We start from the raw sequence: 7,413 nt of genomic DNA on the forward strand, positions 1-7,413 counted from the left end.
CTAATTTCATACCTGCAGACAGGTGCTTGGCAGAGCAGAACATGCACATGAGAGGCAGAGGAGGTGGAGGAGGTGGGCGGAGGGAGGGTGGGAATGAGGAAGACCTTCAGAGGGGATCAAAGAAGGTCACGCTATTCCTCCTGCTACCCCCCTGCCCCACTGGCGTTCTCCCTCCTCCACTGATCTGGAAACGATAGATTTCATTCCTGCTTTCACTCCTGAAGAGGGGAAGTGGTGTCGGATTACTAGGGTGGGGTCTGAGGATGTGATGTGGAACTAAGACTAAAACGCAGGACTTGTTTGGATCGTCTTGACACTCAAGTTCAAATGTGAGCAGTGTCACGTCTACAAACCAGGAGGTGAATTCTCTCTAGCTCTGATGTTTCTCCTCTTAACATTAAATTCAAGAAGGAAACCAGGGTCATAGAGTCATTATCTACAGTTGTGTCCAATAATTAAATTAAAAGTTGTAGTTTATTATATAAGACTACATGAAGGAATGGCATAGCTCCATGGGTGGCAATAATTGTCAGTTGGTCGGCCCACCACTTTGGCCCTGACTGAAATATCTCAACGACTATTGGATGGACTGCTGTGAAATTTAGTTCAGGCATTCATGATCCTCAGAGGATGAATCCTGCTGACAATGTTTAGACTGGTTATCCTTTGAACTTCTCCGGGCTCTTTGGACCATCTCCGGGCCAAAGGGCACCCAACTGTCTCCAAGTAGGTTTCAGTGATGTCAGATAGGCCTGCAATCATTCAGGGAGCATTCATTACCAGAACCCCCTCCATAGATCATATCACTCCAGTTCTCCAGCATCTCCACTGGCTTCCTGTTAAATATTGCATCAATTTCAAGATTCTCACCCTTCATAATCAAGCCCCATCCTACTTGTCTGAACTCCTTCATATCTACACATCCTCCCCTATTCTTAAATCCTCCTCTGCATTCCAACTCATATCACCACCTGCCCACTTGACTACCATGAAGTTCTAGAGCCTTCAGCCGTCCTGTCCCCCGCCTCTGGAACTCTCTCCCCCACGACATTTGCAATATTGACTCCCTTTCTGCTTTCAAATCCTGATTGAAAACACACCTTTTTTAGCTGGCATATTCGATCTGATTTAATGGTGACATACATATTGAGATTTGCACTGATGATGACGTTGTAATGATGATTTTATACCCAATATTTGTAATTATGGTTTTCATCATTTCATCTGGTTTTTCTTTGTTATAGGGTTTTGGAGTTTTTCCTTATCTGAATCATGGGCTGAATCATCTTTCAAAGCGCCCACTTGCACTCCACATTACCTGTAATTTCATAAGCATGTGTGTCTTCTGCTTTGTCCACATGCTATTGTCCAACACAGTTCTCTCTAGTCCACACTCGAATATTGCAGCCATCCTACTGTATAATGTTGTCCCTCACTATAACAATAGGCATTCTATATCAAGGCTTTATGGTTTTCAATTTATGCAGACGCCTCTGCACGGCCATAATTCCCATCTGTGGAGTCTTTATAGAGCTGTTGGACGATGTATATTTATGACTGCAGTCCCTTTATGATTTCTCTACTGTAAAGGAATAACAGCCTGGCAAGTGGAGGTGGAGCCCCCGGCCATTATTTACTGTGGTGTGTACCTCGGAGACACGCAGCCATGATATGGGACAGGAGGCATGCAGGAATTAAATTACACCAGAAATTTAGTGATCCTTCAAAAGAATGGGCTCCCTTGTTGGATAGGTTTACCTATGTTTCGGCAATGGAGTTCCCCCTTTGCAAATGTCTGCAGGAGTAAATGGCAAAAACAGGTTGGAGGGAGCAAGTGAAAAATTCCAAATTAAGTGTCGAGGCGGTTTTGTGGGTGCAGCGCGTGGTTGACATGTTGGCTCCTGCGTTTCGGGCTCCAGAAAGACCCTGCTGTAGGTTCGGTTAGAGCGGGATGTCTAATTACCTGTTGAGATGTGGTTTGGATTGAAGCAGCTCTTGTGACAGTGTGTCTTTCTTCTTGATGAGGAAATTATAGTCTACCACCGGGACTCACATTCTCTTGATTTGCATCTTGAGGTCCTCACCTGCTCCCCATGCTTCTCTATAAGTTTGAATTATGCGGTGGGAGAAATTCCCCCTCATCAGAAGTGAAGTGGGTTTATTTTCTCTGCTGCCTGGAGGAGGTGGAACTTCAAATTCACACATTAGAAATATTTTGATTGCGTTTGATAATAGCACCCTGCAATAGAAATGGATCACAGAGGCAGACTGACTGCAAAGATAATCACGTTTTATCATCCGCAGTGTGTTTCCAGGGAAAATTTATAGTAATTTTTTGTGCAGGAGTGTGTTGAGGAGTAAACCAGTGATGTGAGATCAAAGAGCACATAAATATAGAAACACAGATGCTTCATTGACTGCTGGATCGTAGCCTACGTCAATGTCGCCGCCATATTGTACAGAGCAAGACTTGTCTGTAAACAAATGCAAGTGAACAGGGGAGCTGTGGTTTTTCTGGATGAAAAGCACTATGACATTTATATTTCTCAACCGATTTAAATGAGTAATTTTATATTTATGGGTTTACGATCTACATGTATTAGATTTTTTTTTCTTTCTGTTTAAATAAGAATGTCAGTAATTAGGCTATATTGCTGCTAGACAGAGGGGCGTGTGTTACATGAACTGAATTACTTAGATGGTGGAAAATAATTAATTGTCAGAATTGTAAAAACATGTTTGTCAAGCTTGGATTTGGCATATTTTCCATAGTTAATACTTGTGGAGATGTCCTGATGTAATGTAGAACTTGACAACGTTTCTATTAGCTGGTGTGATAGCTAGCTAACGCTGCCGCTTATCAACTCCTTGATCATAACAGAATTTAGCAACTTTCAACACTGCTCATTTTAGACAGAAAATGTGTTCTTCGTTTATGTAACTAGTATAATGTACAGTGGTTAGATTGGCTCCTGTCAACAACCAGGCATGATACTGGGAAAATGAAAGCTTGCTAACGTTAGCATGCTGACGTAGGCCAAGACTTACGATGTTCACACACTTCCACCCTTTAGCACACGTCAGTAAGCGCTCCTCTGTTGTTAAGAGCCAGGCAAGCATGTTTATGAGCTCATTCTCTGGTGGAATATTAACGGGAAAGTCTGCACTTCAACTGATGTCTTTTGGGCCAACAGTTTTAGAGAAAAGAGGGGAAAAGTAATGCCTCCACCTTGTTTGTAAGATCAGAAGGCTTAACTCTGTTCTGAGCACTTGTAACCCCAATTTCACAAGCAAAAATGTCACAAAATGCATAGAATTTTATCTGATTATTTACTTTAAATGGAGCATAATCAATTATGTTTCAAATCTATGAAATCCTGTTATCACTGCTCGCAGGATGATGTGCAAAACAATGTTTGTTTTGACAGACTTGCAACTGCAGTTTAGGTTTGTAAAGTCATTGCATAATTGTCTCAATAAAGTTGGTAAAAACAAAACAAAAACATCAACAACAGAAAAAAAACTAAACAAAAAAAAACTTCCAGCTGTTGCCTAGGGGCTCATTCATGCTCAACTTTATATATAGAGACAGAGAGGGATGGAGTCTTATGTCCGTACGCATTCACTTTGTCCATATTCATGCAAGTTTTCTGAAAGCTTACAGATACGGACACAACGGAGCAGTAATACCAGAGATCCTGGAGGCAGTGTAGCGTAGTTGAAGCAAGATACAACTGTAGGAGGCAATGATGACATTTAAATAATGTCAGAACGGGATTAATCAGTAATATGTGATAATATAGTGAAAATAGTGAAAAGAATTCTCCCTCTACATGTCGAGATGTATAAGGCCACACGGACCACTGCCTTCTGAAATACTGCTTCTGTTTAAAGTTACAATATTACAACGTTCTTCCCGTTGCCTCATTTGGAGTACTATCTGTTGGTTGTATCTAAACCGTAACAAAGGACACATGGAAGTATAAGGGCAGTGACATTTACAATGTTTGACGCATAGGTAAATGGAGTATAAACGAGCGTTAAGGGTGGTGTCAAGTGGTCATGGCCTTGATATTAAAAATGCCCATTTTAAAGCAGTTATTCAGTAACATAATATTCATAATATTAATTTAATATAGACTACAGTACTGTGAGAAGTCGATAAGTTAAAATGTGGGCGCACCTAGCAAACTTGCTGAAATTTCACAATAACAAATGGCAGGAGGTCTTGTGCTTGGTGTGTAATGAAAGAGGGGCAACTGAAGATGAAACACATATTAATCATGGCCTGGAATTTATTCAGCTATTGACGAAAAAGGTCATCTGTATGGAACATCGTTAGTGTATGGAATACCGTTAGTCTACGTTAGCTACGTTAGCTATCCCTGGCAGCTAGAAACAAACATCTAGAAATATAATCAATTGCCCGTTTGATAATCTAAACAAGAACCTACTTTCTTATGGTGGCCTTTCTAAAATGAGCAGTGGTTTAAGTTCCTATTTTCTATAATGATATAGAGATGATGACCGCTGACGTTAGCTAGCTAGGTAGTTGCCTAATGCCACATTAAATTTTATGATAAGGGGACGTCTCCATAGATATTCACCAAGGAAAATAAGCCAAATCCATGTTTGACAGATGTGAGTTTCTACAGTTCCATATGATGAATAATTATTTTTCATCTCATAACGTCGTTATTCAGTTTGTGTAAGCCTAACGCACACTTCTCTCTTGAGTGTCCAACGGTGATTATAGCCTAAACATTGGGATTCTAATTAACTGGTGTCAAAACTTTTTAATTTACTGCACATAGATCATAAAGTCATGAATATAAAAACAAGTCATTGCAAAATGGTTGAGAAATATAAACATTATAGTGCTTTTAATCCAGAAAAAACAGCAGCTCTCTCGATTACTCGTTTGTTATCTGCAGTATGGCAGTGGTGCTGGCGTATTGCTGCAAGGCTGACACAGTCAATGTGGCGGCCATGAATCTGTGACTATGAAACAGCATGTGTGTGTTTTGGGTGTGTGTGAGTGAGTGGAGCCAAAGAGGGCAGATGCAGGGCAGCAAGGATTATCAGGCTGCCCTTGATAACACACAGGTGGCTGATCTTGGGGCTTAGGGTCTGACGCTGTTCCTCAGTCCACCACTTCCTACTTTGCACACGCACACGCACACACACACACACACACACACACACACACAGGTACACAAACACAACTCCTGTTCGGGCAGTTGCAATATCGTGGCAGAGCTCATGTTACTGTGCGGGTGCACCGCTCTGGGTTGTGGAGAGTTAGGAATGGGATGAAATAGATAGTCAATGTAATATTCTGCCAGTTCGTGCAGAGGTGAGGGGCTATTGATGGAGGCTTTGTTGTTTGAGGGATACGTCTGACTGCCTCGGGATTCCTGTTTGATTTACAGTTTAATGGCCTGTTGCTGGAGGAATGAATAACGCCATTACAGAGGGGTAGAAAAAAAAAAGAAGAATTTTATTGCACAAACAAAATAAGCGATCACTCTCTCCACCTCTCTGCTGCACATTCTTAAGTGACAACAATTCATCTTCAATTTCACACCAGACTTTTCCCGTATAAGACCCCCATAAAGTGCCTGAGTGAACTAAAACTCTCCACAGTTGCTGTCGGTGTTAGCGGTGGGGGCCAGACAGAGAAGGGGTTGACATTTATGGATGAGGTTTTCCACCATCTCCACTATCAGGTTTTAGGAGTTGTTACTAGCGTGGAGCCCCTCTGCGTGCGGTGTTAAGGGCTGCAGCGCGGGGACTCATCTGACAGGATCTGGGGTGGCTGCACTGTATTCGCCGAGGCTTTGTAAACTGCGGCTGTGATGTGCACATCCATCACGGCCCGGCCGCATGCTGGGTTTCAGGATGAGGGTGCATTCGTTATACTGACAGGAGGAGGGGGGCAGGTGGAGCAGAGCCAGCCGGGGTCAAGATTAGGGTGTCGGGGTAGAGTGGACGGAGTAGACGAGTTAAGGTGGGGGGTGGTTCAAGATAAGGAGATTTTCGTGAGGTTTAAGGGGGATAAGGCTCCATGGTAGCAGTCTAGCTGCTGGAGAAATCTAACTTGTTAACTTTGCATTATTACAAGGGGATTTAAGGAACAAGGGTTTCTCTGGAATTTCATTAACAAAAAAGACTTACAGGGGGGGGTTAAATGAGGAAAACACTTCAGGACTTGTAAGTAACAAGACCATCATTGCAAACATTCTTTCTATTAAGCTGAGCCATTAAGCTGCATCTGTTCACCATACATAGATCATATGTTTGAGTTGAATTTCTTTTAGTTGGTTTTAACTTATGTCTGCTGTTTCTTTTTCAGTTTTTTCCAACTCAACAATAAATATGTACATTAAAGGGCCAGTGTGTAATATTTGGCATGGTTTATTGTCACATCTGAATCTGAATATTCTACCCATTAATATGTTTATATAAGTGTATAATCGCTATAAAATAGAATTCGTTTGGTTTTTGTAGCCTTATAATTATGCTTTTATATATATATATATATATATATATATGTAGCAAGGGCCTTGCTTTAGAGAGGTCGCCATGTTGCGCCGCCATATATGTACGGCAGCCCAAGCGGACAATCCAGCCAGCCAGAGAACGCGTTTCACATGTATAAATAAACCAACGAAGACAGCGGAAGGAAGGAAGAAGGAGGAGGAAACAGCAGAGAGTGTTAGTAGTTCGTCGATAGAGAGTAGTGAAAAGTTTGTTTAGTTATAAAGTTTGTGAATGGACCACACTTATCACGCAACAGGAGAGAATGAACCCGAACTGTCATCTGCGAGGAAAAGAAGATGCAAAGAGGGGCAAAGAAAATGGGACAAGCAGCAACAGAGATTAAACATCAGTGATGTTTTTCAGCGATGGAGGGGGTTCATGAAGGACAAAGGGCTTCAATCCGACGCTGAAGTGGCATGTTTTCTGCTGGACAGGTAAACTACTAAAATAAATGCTACTATTTGTCAGCACGTAGTATAATAGCATTACGTGTCGGACTCGACAAGTAGGGAGTGAGGAGGAGAGTTCGTAACATTACATCATCTTCAGGTAGAGCAATTACTGTAAAACACTTGCGAAGATTTTAGTCTTATGTCAAAGGCATAACAGACAATAGGATAGCAGTAACGTTACTCCTGTGTACCCTGCTGATTGGATTCAGTACAGCTGCAGCCTATTTCAAATCACCTGTGCTGTGGACTGTGTAACAAACCTGATGAAGCCATGGGCGAAACGCGTTGTTTTGTAGACTGATTAATAAAATAAGAAGCAATTCAGCCCTGTGTGCGGTGAATCCACTTTTGTTATCCTCGAAGGCCACCATAACTTTGCCGACGGGAGGGGTGAGCACAGGCAAGCAAGTGAGCGCTG

Source organism: Epinephelus lanceolatus, chromosome 1 (assembly GCF_041903045.1).
Source record: "Epinephelus lanceolatus isolate andai-2023 chromosome 1, ASM4190304v1, whole genome shotgun sequence".
Taxonomy (NCBI): domain Eukaryota; kingdom Metazoa; phylum Chordata; class Actinopteri; order Perciformes; family Serranidae; genus Epinephelus; species Epinephelus lanceolatus.